This window comes from Arvicanthis niloticus, chromosome 21, assembly GCF_011762505.2.
Source record: "Arvicanthis niloticus isolate mArvNil1 chromosome 21, mArvNil1.pat.X, whole genome shotgun sequence".
Classification (NCBI taxonomy): domain Eukaryota; kingdom Metazoa; phylum Chordata; class Mammalia; order Rodentia; family Muridae; genus Arvicanthis; species Arvicanthis niloticus.
Window position 1 is genome coordinate 43482713 of NC_047678.1, and position 13196 is coordinate 43495908.

General features: G+C 43.7%; 1 long non-coding RNA gene across 1 annotated transcript; it reads right to left on the reverse strand.

Moving 5' to 3' along the window:
* Positions 1–254: 254 nt before the first annotated feature.
* On the reverse strand, positions 255–12459 carry LOC143435380 (uncharacterized). The gene is made up of 3 exons (XR_013105617.1): positions 12425–12459; positions 3287–3347; positions 255–953 (listed from the first exon to the last, which is right to left on the reverse strand). It is a non-coding gene; the product is annotated as an uncharacterized LOC143435380 (long non-coding RNA).
* Positions 12460–13196: the final 737 nt, after the last annotated feature.

A 13196-nucleotide genomic window follows, 5' to 3' on the forward strand; every position in this document is an offset into this window, starting at 1 on the left:
TTACAGGCAGCTATGACCTACTATATGGGTTCTTGGGATCAAACTTTGGCCCTCTGCAAAGCAAGTAAGTGCTCTCAACCACCGAGACGTTTCTTTCTCTTTGCAGATAATTTGACATCTTTGTGGATGTTAGTCTCCGAAATTTTATATTTTTATTTGGTATATCTGCAGAAATGTAGTTAAGAAGTAAAATATGGACTCTCTATATAATATATACTTAAAATTTTTATTTTATAAAGTCTATGAAGTGAAGTGACAGTTCATACTTTGCCAACCCCACAGGTAAGTGAGTTCCCACGATGGTGTACACGCTGACGTTCCCCTCAGCAGGAGGCAGGTTCAGATGGAAAGGAAAGGCTATACTCTGAAGAGACGTGGCATCTCTTCAATATGATGTACCTATAAAATAATACTGCAAAGTGAAGTCTGCTGTTTAAGCCTTAGGGACAGGATCTCCAGTTGGATATTCTGGCACCTCCACTCTCAAACAGAAGCTTATGAATCAAATAACAGAAGTTAGTGAGATAAAATTGGCCACTTATTGAGAAATTCTGGGCCTTCCACCAAGAGTTTCTTTGTTAATTAGAAACTGACAAACCTCCAAACTCCTGTGGGATCAGCATTGATCTGGATGGCAGTGCTGTGGAGAGAGAAGAGACACAGTGTAGATGGTCTGTCTTGTCTTCCTCCAGGCCACTTTCATTGTCTTAGGTTGTCCCCATCATTCGGAAGTGACCACTGTGTTGGTTGTTGTGCCTCTGGTCTGTGTTGGTCTAGAATGGCTTCCCAGCCTGCTTGAGATAAAATCAATTTCTTCTGAGAATGTTTTGCATTTCCCAAGAGTCTTTCTCCATGGTGTCTCGTAACTTGTTTCTCTCTTTCATGTACAGAAGACTCAAGTCTTATATTTCTCTTTAATCTCCGATTTCTTGTTAGCATCTGGGATCTTTAGTCTGTGTGAGAAGAGCAGTCCTAGGTCATATGCTGGGGAGTAGTCTCAGATGTACCTACTGAATGGATGTGGGGCATGACAGAGCCCCATGCATGGTAGAAGTGGGAGTCACAATGCCCTTCCTGACACTGCCTGTGGTGATCCCTTACCCTAGCCATGGCCTCTCTTATGATCAAGAAACACTGGACTTATCTGTAAGGACAAAGCTTCCAGTCCTTCCCAGACCTGGCCTCCACCTCTCATACTATTTATTCCTGCTGTTCCTAATGGACCCAGACCTGCTGGGCTTTGTCTTTTGGTTTTCTTTGACTGAGTGATGCACTACTCAGAGTCTCCTCTAATCTATAGATGCCCACCTACCCTAAGCAGAGCCAGGTCAGTGGTCAGATGCCTGGGTGGCAGGTTGGTGCCTCTGAAATCAGTTGATGAAGAGCTAGGGTAGAAATGGAGAGAGGGCCTGCCCCTAACCCTGCCCCTAACAGAAGGGCAGTCCAGGAATCAAAACATGGGGATGGGGGCATTTGGGGGAGACCTGTTGTGGTGCTGATTCTTTTAAAAATTTAAAATGGGAAATAGTAATTTTTTAAGAATAAGAAGCTAGTAGAGCACTTTCCCCTTATATTCCTAGAGTGGTTTCCTGAGGTCTTTCTAACTTTTTTTTTCCTGTGACAGTCACTGTCAACCTGCCTGTCCCCTCCAGCCAGCTTCTAGCACCTGGTGCATCATCTGGCATATTTCGGGAATGGATTGCCGACTCTCTTGTAAAGGACTGCAATAGTCACACGGCTCTGAGGGAAGAGCAAGAAGAGCGAACACTGCTGCTATCCGGCCCTTTGAGACCTTAATGACAGGCCTCTGATGGCTTGGGCCTATCTCAAAAGACAAAACAAACAAGAATGTAAGTGGCCGGGAGAGGTGGCTCTGATGGCTTGAAGCTAATCCCAGGGACTTCTGCTTCTATCCAGCTATCCTGGGAAGCTCATCTCTGTATCCTAAGCTATGTTATTTGTCTTTTGTCAAAGGTTAACATTAAAATTCCACAATTCTTCTCTGAGAGAGAGGGGGTAGGAGGGGGGGAGAGAGAGAGAAAGAGAGAGAGAGAGAGAGAGAGAGAGAGAGAGAGAGAGAGAGAGAGAGAGAGAGAGAGAGACTGGTGGAGGGGGAGATCTGGGTTGTCTAGAACTGGAACATCCAGGCAGAGGAGGAAATTAGGTTTTATGCAAAGGCTACAGGTGGAAAGAGCTTCCCGGAATTTTCCCGGTTACCTTGAACAATTTACAGCATCCAGATCTGGTTATTTCCCCCCACACCTGCATGTTTTCAATATTTAAAAATAGGTACATACATATAAAAAAAATAAAAATAAACAAATAAAAATAGGTAAAGTGTTTGCTTTGGAAACATGTGGACCTGAGTTCAGTCTCCTAAACCCATGTACAATTTTGAGCATGGTAAACACTTAACTCCAGCACTGGGGAACAGAGACGGGTGACTCTCCGGGGTTTTCTGGAGAGCCACCTAGCCTACCTGGTGAGCACCAGGAAAATGAGAAACTCTGCATCTTATTTGTTTTTTCCTACTGTAAGAATAAACTACCATGGTAAAAGCAGCTTAAGGGAGAAAGGATTTACTTTAGCTCTCAGTTCAAGGATGAGTCCATATCATGACAGGAAGGTCAAGACAGCCAGAGGCTAAGGTAGCTGTCACATCATATCCACCGTGAGAGAATGACAATATTTGTGCTTGTCTCTTTCTATATGGGCCAAGACACCAGCCTAGGGAATGGTTCTGCACACAGTGGGCAGTTTCCCACCTCAATTAACCTAATCAAGATAAATCCCACAGGCATGTCCAGGGAGGGGGACCATTTCCTAGGTGATTCTAGATTTCATCAAGTTCACAATTAAGAGTAACTATTGAAGTAGGAAAAGGTGAATTATTAGATATCTATTTTATTTAGTGATTTACTTAAAACACTGCTTCTACTGCTGGTTTGCCAAATAACTTCACTTGCTGCCTGAAACAGAATGACCTGGAGAAAGAGCTAAACAATGGTCGTTGCCCTTAACAACCTGCTGACGGCCAGCATACTTCCATAAAAGCTCACTCACTCTCCCACTCTAACTTGTGGCTTTAGAGTAGAAAATGAGAATGCAAACTGGACTCAAGGTGGAAGCCTCTCGGAGCTATCTGGCTTTGCTATTTCTCTTCCACTCTCATTGTTACCAGAGTTATTCCAGAAGGATTCCCACAATGCCATCACTGACTTAGCTCACTAGTTAAGGGTGCTCACTGCTCTCTTCCCAGCATCCTCACCAGGAGGTTCACAATTACCTGTAATTCCAGGTCCAGGGTGATCTAAAAGCCCCTGGAGTCTTCAGGTACCCGCACTCATCTGCACATGTAATTGAAAAGAAAATAAATCTTTAAAAAATAGATTCACCATTGCACCCTGCCTCAAAAGTAAGTGCGCGTGTGCAGGTGTGCACACACACACACACACCACATAGACACACACACACACACACACAAATAAATAAAGTTTAGAAGTAAGGAAAGAAGAAAGAAAATAGCCATGTTGGAAACCTGTTGTGAACAGAAGCAATAGTAGGAAATGACTCTATTTCTATACTGTCCTCTACTCTATTTTTACCCCTGGCCAAAGGTTGACAAAAGTCCATGTTGTATGTCACAGTCCCTGTGCCTTGCCAGTCCCACCTAATACCTCCCCCCCCAATTCCCCTCATTCCCCCTCCCCCAATAACACACTGACCATCACAATCCAGATTCAGGGCTTCATCCATGCTTGGCAAGCTCTCCATGAACTGAGCTGCATCTCCAGACTCAATTTGGTATTTTATTATCAGATTATAGAATGCTTAGCCTTCCCAGATGGATATGCCATATGGCACAGTCTGAGGAACAGAGGTCTGACTTCTGCCTCAGCTGCTTTATAGTCCTTGGAGAATTAAACTTAGCAAGGATAAAATTCATCTCCTGCCCCCACCAGCTATATGTGACCTCTGGAGATGCTGGAGCATCTAGGAAGAGGACAGTCAGGGAAATTCTATGATGCGGTTTTCATTGCATCATCCGTAATGAAGTGGGACTTCATGCTGCTGCAGCAGTTTTGGAGTCTCCGTGCTTTTATAAGTAAGGTCAATAAATTCATTGGTTCACATAATCAAAATAACAATAATAATGATAAATTAAAAAAAATCTAAATGTATCCCATCCAAGTCTTTCTTATGATCATCACCAATTTCACAAATTGCTAATTCCCTAGTTTAAAAGAAAAGCAATTATTGATTTCTTTATGTGTTGGGTAGGTAGGTACGTGTTTGTTATGGTGAGTATATGATGTCAGAGAACAACTTGAGGAATTGGTTCTCTTCGACCACCATGTGGACCTAGAAATTGAATACAGGACCAGGCTTAGAAGCAGGCACTTTTACAGCTGAGCCACCCTGCCAGCCCTCTCTTACCTTCTTACTACCCTGTTATGTCATTGATCTAAGTGAAAAAACTACTCTCCACACTTTCTGTTGTGGGAGCACAGAAGATAAACACTCTACCACTGAGCTACAACCTCAGCTCAGGGGAAAATTCCAATATAAAGAAATTTATGTATTGATACACATCTATCAGTCTAGCTACTTGAACATAGAAGCAGAATGATCAAGAGTTCAAGGCCAGCTTAAACTGTGTAGCTAGTTTAAGACCATCCCAGGCTATATAATACCCAGTCTCTAGACAATAAAAACATTAACCATTGGGAGACAGTGTATTGTGTGCTTGTCCCAAGGGACTTTGGTTTCATTGTCCCAATAATTATCACATAATTATCCCCAACCCTACGAGTTGGTTACTATTATTCTTCCCACTTCTGGGTATAGAAATAGAGGATTACAGAGAAAAAAATAAAAACCATCAGCTAAAGCTCAGGCTACAGGGGCCCAGTCAGGTCTAGCCCGCAGATCCAGAGCTAGGGGCTACTTACTGGCCTCTCTCAGGGCAGATGTCAGAGGAGATTGTCCTGTTCAAGCTATGGGATGCGTGGATTTAAGGGTTGCTCCTAGCTGTAGGATGTGTCTGTAGAACAGTCACGCAGGGACTAGATGCTTATTCTACATCTCAAGACACCAAGAGACACACATGTAGTGGGGCTAGGTCAATGTGATTGCACATATCTATCATCCCAGACCTCAGGCTGGAGGACTCAAGTTCGGTGCCAGCTTGGGCTGCATACCAAGACCCTGCCTCAAATTAACCAAAATAAGTGAAAGAATAAAGACTGGAGAACTGAGAAAACTCCTAGTGAGAAATGTCCACTTTCTTCTTTCTTTCTTGAGATGAGTATTGCTGTTGTAATGGAAGAGGCCTGAGTTGGGAAGAGTTTATTTCAGTGTGTATTAGTCCGGGTTCCTTAGAGTAAGTGAATTTATAGAATAAGTATCTATCTATCTATCTATCTATCTATCTATCTATCTATCTATCTATCTACCTATCTATCTATCTACCTATCTATCTATCTATCTACCTACCTATCTATCTACCTACCTATCTATCATCTATCTATCTATATCTATCATCTGTCTATCTACCTATCAATCTATCTATCTACCTACCTGCCTGCCTATTATCTATCTATCTATCTACCTATCTACCTATCTATCTATCTATCTATCTATCATCTATTTATCTATGGAGTTTATTAGAATGGCTTACAGGCTGCATTCCAACCAATCCAACAATGGCTGGCTGTGAATGGAAAGTACAAGGATCCAATAGTTACTCAGTCTACAAGGCTGGATGTCTCAGCTGGTCTTCTGTATGTGCTGGAAACCTGAAGAAGTGGGCTCTGATGCCAGTGAAGGAAGAGACTTCACTGAGGGTAAGCAGGCTAAGAGCAAAAGCTTCCCTCCATTTTTGGATTTTAGTTCATTCCAGATGCAGTCAAGTTGACAACCAAGAATACCAACTGTGATTATTTATCACCATGAAAATAATCTGCACTCCACAAGGTTTGAGTGAGCTTGAAGCTCGGTCTCTTGACGTTGGTAGGTCCTCTGTAGAAGGATGATGCAGTTGTCTGGGCTTCCCAGAGTCAGGTCAGCTTCTGTCATCATGACATCACACGAAGACCTCAGGGAGCTTGTAACTGTGGAGAAGGTAGGAGACTGGATGGTAGATGATCTCTGTGGAGGGAGTCAATGACTTGGTTCCTCAGTTTCTCTTCCCCTACCCTTCCTTCCTCTCCCCTAATGGGTCCCAACATATTTTATTGGTCTTTTTTCTATATACCTCTTTGTGCTTTGTAGGCTCCAAAATGTGTCCTATTTTTCTTATGGGGGGAACAAGATGTCACTAACTTGTCCAGGCCTGCCTCCAACTTGATGTCTTCCTCCCCATCTCCTGGAATTACAACCATGTACCACTCACTATACCTGGTGAAAATTTGTAATTTCTACTTTTTAAAAAAAATTTTAGCCGAGAGTGTGACAATATTAATTTAGCCTGTCTGGAGGACTCATGTTTCATACTCAAGTATGAACAAGCTACTGTAGTCCTCTGTCCTTCAGGAGACTCTGAGACATAACTCCAGTTCCTGGCCTTGGTAGGCACTGCACTCATGTGTACAAACCCAGGCACATATGCACATAACCAAATTATTTTAAAGAAGTATTCATAATGACACTAGCCATCACCTTATATAACCTTTATTGGCACTTCTGAGTATCTATTAATATCCCCATTGTGAGTGTGAATGTGTAAGTGTGTGAGTGTGTGTGTGTGTGTGTGTGTGTGTGTGAGAGAGAGAGAGAGAGAGAGAGAGAGAGAGAGAGAGAGAGAGAAAGCATTCTGTATTCTGAATTTTTTTTTTATAAACAAACTCACATCCTGGGAATTTCCCAGGATCTTCTGTGATTATTTCATGAAATCTTTCCAAGTACTTTAAAGGAAGATATTTTTATGCTTTCACTTCTACAGATAAGGAAAGTGAAGCACAGGAGTATTGAGAAGCTTTCCCTGGGCATCAGTTACTGACCGTGATTCATAGCCTACACACATGCTTATGCTTCTAGCTGGCACCCTACTGTCACTTGGGTTCCAGTGCCAGCTCACTTAATAGTGACCCTCTGACCTTAAGTCCTTGGTCTTCCTGTCACAAATGGTACAGACCTGAAACCAGGACATTCAGTGAAAACCAGAGTACCTGGTTTATACAAAGTGCTGCAGCTATGTATTTAACAAAGACATGGTCCTGTCACCCAGAATCTCAGTGCAGGGAGGACACATGTCCTTGCTTTCATGGTGGTAAGTCTGGAGTAGCCAGAGATGTCATAGAAAGATCTCCAGGATTCTCTTTGGAGGCCACAGTGAGAATAGCAACCTAGTATTTGGGTGACTTACAAGGCTGGCCATCAGCATCTAAAAGGTATCCTATGGAATAATGTGCTCTGGCATGATGTGGCCATTGTCTTCTTGTAGCTGCAATTGCCTACAGTAGTCCTGCATGAGATCTGGCTTACTAACTTTCTGCCATGGTGGGAGGGCCTCACAAAGCCTGCCCCCTCTAAGCATTTATAGAGAGTTGATGGTTGCTAGGTGGAAGGTCTTATAAAGTTCTAACACACACACACACACACACACACACACACACACACACACACACACACACAATTAGTTGTTGAGGAAGCATGAGAGGCATGCTCTTCAGTGGTATAGCTTTATAAGTTGTCTATGTTCCTGTAACTAACTTTAGTTAAACATATTTGTTTACCAAGCCAGACTCCGCTGGAGTCATTTCTTTGTTCTGTTGTTGGTGCTCGCCCAGGGTAAATAGATGTTTAATCTTCTCTCAATAGAAAATTCACAAAACAGGATGCTCGCTCTGGATAGCTGTTGACTGATATTCTTAGGGTTAGCCTGACTGGTCGGGGATCACACTGATGTTTGGAATCGGGCAGAAGTACCAATGTTCTGAGACATGTATCTATTACCATGGTACCTGTGCTGGTTAGTGTTAGGTCCAAAGAAAACTCCAATCCCCAGACTCCAAAGGGCAATCCATGTATCCAGACATGAGGTCAACCTGGACTGTAGGAGGATATCTGGTGGTGAGGTAACAGCCAGCATTCCTCAGGACCCTGTGAACCTGGTACTCATCTGCCCAAAGGAGTCATTTTCCCTACTTCTGACAGAAGGGACATATAGTTCCATTGACATAAACTTGTAGCTGCATATCAAAGCACACGCTGGCTTCCAGGTACCTCCCCCCTCCCATCACAAGGACCGCTTATACATTTCAGTTTACTCTAGCATCCTAGCCTTTCTCACCTCCCTAGGCTCCCCTCCTCCCAGATACCCATTTATTCTCTTTAAAACAGCAAGCCCACCCCCACCCCACCACCTAGTCTCACTTTGCTCTCTCTATTCTCTGTCTCTGGAAGATAGCCCTGGCACTTCCAGCCGGCTGGACATGTTCAGCCTACCTCTTTCCCTGTCTACTCTGATCTCTCTCTCTTATATCTACAACAAAACTTTCCATTAAGTATGCCATGCAGCATGGTATAGTTATATCATGTCACATCACGTCATGTCATGTGAGCAGTTTCTTTACTCCGCCCACCCACCCCCGCCCCAGACATCTGCTGCCAAACCCTCCAGTAAAGTTAGTTTTTTTCAACTCCATACAACCTAGAGTCATCTGGGCCGAGGGACTCTCTATGGAGGAGCTGCTTCCATCAGATTGGCCTGTGGGCATGAATACTGGATAGTTTCATGTTAGCTTGGCATAGGCTAGAACTATTTGGGAAGAGAAAATCAATCGAAAAAAATGCCCGCCACCAGATTGGCCTGTGAAATAGTCTCTTAATCAGTGATTTATGTGGGAGGGCCCAGATTATTGTGGATGCTGCCACCCCTTGGTCGGAGGTCGGAGGTGTAAGGAAAGGGAAGTGTAGAGCATGCAGTGGGAGTAAGCAGTGTTTCTTCATGGTCTCTGCTTTGCTTTCTGCTCCTGGTTCCTGCCTTGTCTTCTTTTGATGATAACTATAACATGGAAGTGTAAGTAAAGTAAACCTTTTCCTCCACAATTTGCTTTTGGTGGTGATTTTAACCCAGCAACAGAAACCTAACTAGGTAGTAACCAGTCAGTAGGAGGTAACCAGCAAGACAGATCACCCCTGATGTCTCTTGTTCCATCAGGACGAGGAAAGTTACTGAGGAGTAGACAAACCACAGAGCAAGAATCAGGTCCAGGTCCAGCTCCAGCCTCAGGAGGAGAAGGAAGATAGGTATTCTTTGTCCATATCCTGGTCTCAAAAAATGAGAGTTCTGGAAAGCAAAGCTTTATGTGGGTAATGAGGTGCACAGGGCAGCTGAAGTCCTTCATTATTGTCCACCATCCTGCTAGCAATGGCCAGGTTGCTATCCTTGGTGCTGAGAAGTGAAAGAGCCTAAGGGCAGGCTGGGCTGCCACCTTGTACCTCCTCCTCTTGTTGATCCTGAAGATTTGATAATGAGAATCCTGCTTTCTTCATGGGGAGGGGGAATTATAGAAAAGGGAGATATGGAAGACATGGAAAAAAACCAGCCAGGTCAATGTTTCCGCAGACACATTTTGCTTGCAAAAAGTAGGTTGTCTCATCAACCTATGTCCCTTGAAAACTGAGTCTTCACCTTCCAGGCTGGTGATGTGACTGTGTCCCTCTCTTCTCAGGAAAGTGCCACCATTTGGAACCATCAATTGGGCAAATTATTGTGCTAGTGAGGGTGATGACTGTGACCTTTGACCTTCCTAGTATGTGCTGGCTAAAACATTTACCCAGTTCACTGAATCCACCCAACATGATTTGGTTCTGGAATCTGTCCTCCAAACCAGCAAATGAGCCTTAGAAAGGCCAGGACCCAAGGCAATGTAATACAACTGGAGTGGCACCGTCTCAGACTTAAACCTGGATGTGTCTGATTGCAAACCACTCCCTCAGCAACGTTGTGGGACGGTATCCATCTATAATATGTGGAATCCCATTGACCTGGATGCAAAGTCAAAGTGTTTGGCATTCATTTCGTTCAAAGTGTAGCTAGGCACTGGAATGCAGTGACTGGAGGGATGGTAGACGGTCTGTCTTCTTCACTGTCAGAACTCAGGTATCTGGCATTCCAGGGCCCCTAGAGCCCACCAGCAGTGCAAAGGAGAGTTTAAAGGATGGACGACTTGCCTGCCAACATGTGCTGGATGCTTAGTTTTTTATTAGACATTTTATGTATTTACATTTCAAATGTTATCCCCTTTCCCAGTTTTCCCTCTGGAAACCCCTCTCCCATTCCCCCCTCTCCCTGCTTCTATGAGAAGCTCTCCCACCCTCCCACCCACTCCTACCTCACAGCCCTGGCATTCTCCTACACTGGGTAATCGAGCCTTCACAGGACCAAGGACCTCACCTCCCATAGATGTCCGACAAGGCCATCCTCTGCTACATATGTAGCTGGAGCCATGGCTTGCTCCATGTGTACTCTTTGGTTGGTGGTTTAGTCCCTGGGAGCTCTAGTGGGGGGGGGGGGGTCTAGTTGGTTGATAATGTTCTTCCAATGGGGTTGCAAACCCTTTCAGCTCCTTCAGCCCTTTCTCTAACTCCTGCATGGGGGACCCCTTGCTAAGTCCAATGGTTGGCTGTAAGCATTTGTCAGGCTCTGGCAGAGCCTCTCAGGAGACAGCTATAACAGGCTCCTGTCAGCAAATGCTTCTTGGCATCAGCAATAGTGTCTGGGTTTAGTGTCTGTATATGGGATGGATCCCCAATGGGGCAGACTCTGGATGGCCTTTTCTTCAGTCTCTGCTCCACACTTTGTCCACATATTTCCTTTAGACAGGAGCTTTTTGGGGTTAAGAATTTGCAGATGATTGGGTGGCCCAATCATGGGTGATTCCCCAACCCGGACCCTTGCCTAACACCTGGATATGGTCTCTACAGGTTCTCCCTCCCCTTTGTTGGGTATTTCAGCTAATCTCATTCCTGTTGGGTCCTGGGAGCCTCTTGCTTTCCTGGCATCTGAGACTTTCTGGTGGCTACCTCCAGTTCCCCACCCCCCATTGCTACACACCTCTGTTCAAATTACTGACCCTCTGTATATCATCCCTGTCTCCTCTCCTATCTGATCCTGCCCCCTTTTCCCCTCCCCCTCCTCTCTTCCTTCCAAGTCCCTGCCATCCTCTACCTCCTGTGAGTATTTTATTGCCCTTTCTAGGAAGAACTGAAGAAATACCCACATTTTGGTCTTCCTTCTTCTTGAGTTTCATATGGTTTGTGAATTGTATCTTGGGTATTGTGAGCTTTGGGGCTAATATCCACTTATCAGTGAGTGCATACCATGTGTGTTCTTTTGTGACTGGGTTACCTCACTCAGGATGATATTTTCTAGTTCCATCCCTTTGCCTAAGAATTTCAAGAAGTCATTCTTTTTAATAGCTGAGTAATACTCCATTGTGTACATGTACCACATTAGGAACATGTGTCCTTGTTACGTGTTGGAGCATCTTTTGGGTATATGTCCAGGAGTGGTATAGCTGGGTCCTCAAGTAACAATTTTCTGAGGACCCACCAAACTGATTTCCAGAGTGGTTGTACCAGCTTGCAATCCCACCAGCAATGGAGAAGTGTTTCTCTTTCTCCACATCCTTGCCAGCATCTACTATCACCTGAGCTTTTGATCTTAGCCATTCTGACTGGTGTGAAGTAGAATCTCAGGATTGTTTTGATTTGCATTTCGCTGATGACTAAGGATATTGAACATTTCTTTAAGTGCTTCTCGGCCATTCGATATTCCTCAGTTGAGAAGTCTTCATTTAGCTCTGTATCCCATTTCTAGTAGGGTTGTTTGGTTCTCTGGAGTCTAACTTCTTGAGTTCTTTGTATATATTGGATATTAGCTCTCTATCTGATGTAGGATTGGTAAAGATCTTTTCCCAATCTGTTGGTTGCCATTTTGTCCTATTGACAGTGTCCTTTGCCATACAGAAGCTTTGCAATTTTATGAGGTCCCATTTGTTGATTGTTGATCTTAGAGCATAAGCCATTAAATTACATGGAGAGAAACTTGAAGCAATCCCACTAAAATCAGGGACTAGACAAGGCTGCCCACTCTCTCCCTACCTATTCAATATAGTACTGGAAGTCTTAGCCAGGGCAATTAGACAATAAAAGGAAGTCAAAGGGATACAAATAGGAAAGGAAGAAGTCAAAATATCACTATTTGCAGATGATATGATAGTATACTTAAAATGACCTCAAAAATTCCACCAGAGAGCTCCTAAACCTGATAAACAACTTCAGCAAAGTGGCTGGATATAAAATTAACTCAAACAAATCAGTAGCCTTCCTCTACTCAAAGGATAAATAGGCTGAGAAAGAAATTAGGGAAACGACACCCTTCACAATAGCCACAAATAATATAAAATACACTTACCAAGCAAGTGGAAGATCTGTATGACAAGTCCCTGGAGAAAGAAATTGAAGATCTCAGAATATGGAAAAAAATCTTCTGTGCTCATGGATTGGCAAGATTAATATAGTAAAGATGGCCATCTTGCCGAAAGCAATCTACAGATTCAATGCCATCCCCATCAAAATTTCAACTCAATTCTTCAGAGTTAAAAAGAACAATTTACAAATTCATTTGGAATAACCAAAAACCCAGGCTAGCGAAAACTATTTTCAACAATAAAAGAACTTCTGGGAGAATCACCATCCCTGACCTCAAGCTGTGCTACAGAGCAGTAGTGATAAACACTCTATGGTATTGGTACAGAGACAGACAGGAAGATCAATGGAATAGAATTGAAGACCCAGAAATGAACCCACACACCTATGGTCACTTGATCTTTGACAAAGGAGCTAAAACCATCCAGCAGAAAAAAGACAGCATTTTCAACTAATGGTGCTGGTTCAACTGGAGGTCAGCATGTAGAATGCAAATTGATCCATTCTTATCTCCTTGGACAGAGCTCAAGTCCAAGTGGATCAAGGACCTTCACTTAAAACCAGATACACTGAGACTAATAGATGAGAAAGTGGGGAAGAGCCTTGAACACGTGGGCACAGGGGAAAATTTCCTAAAGAGAACACCAAGGGTTTGTGTTGGATGCTTATATGTGCCATATCCTCAGCCCCCAAGCCCCTGTTCCAATGGAGGTCATTTGTGTTTGCCTTTATTATGACATCCTTCCCATGAAGCAGGC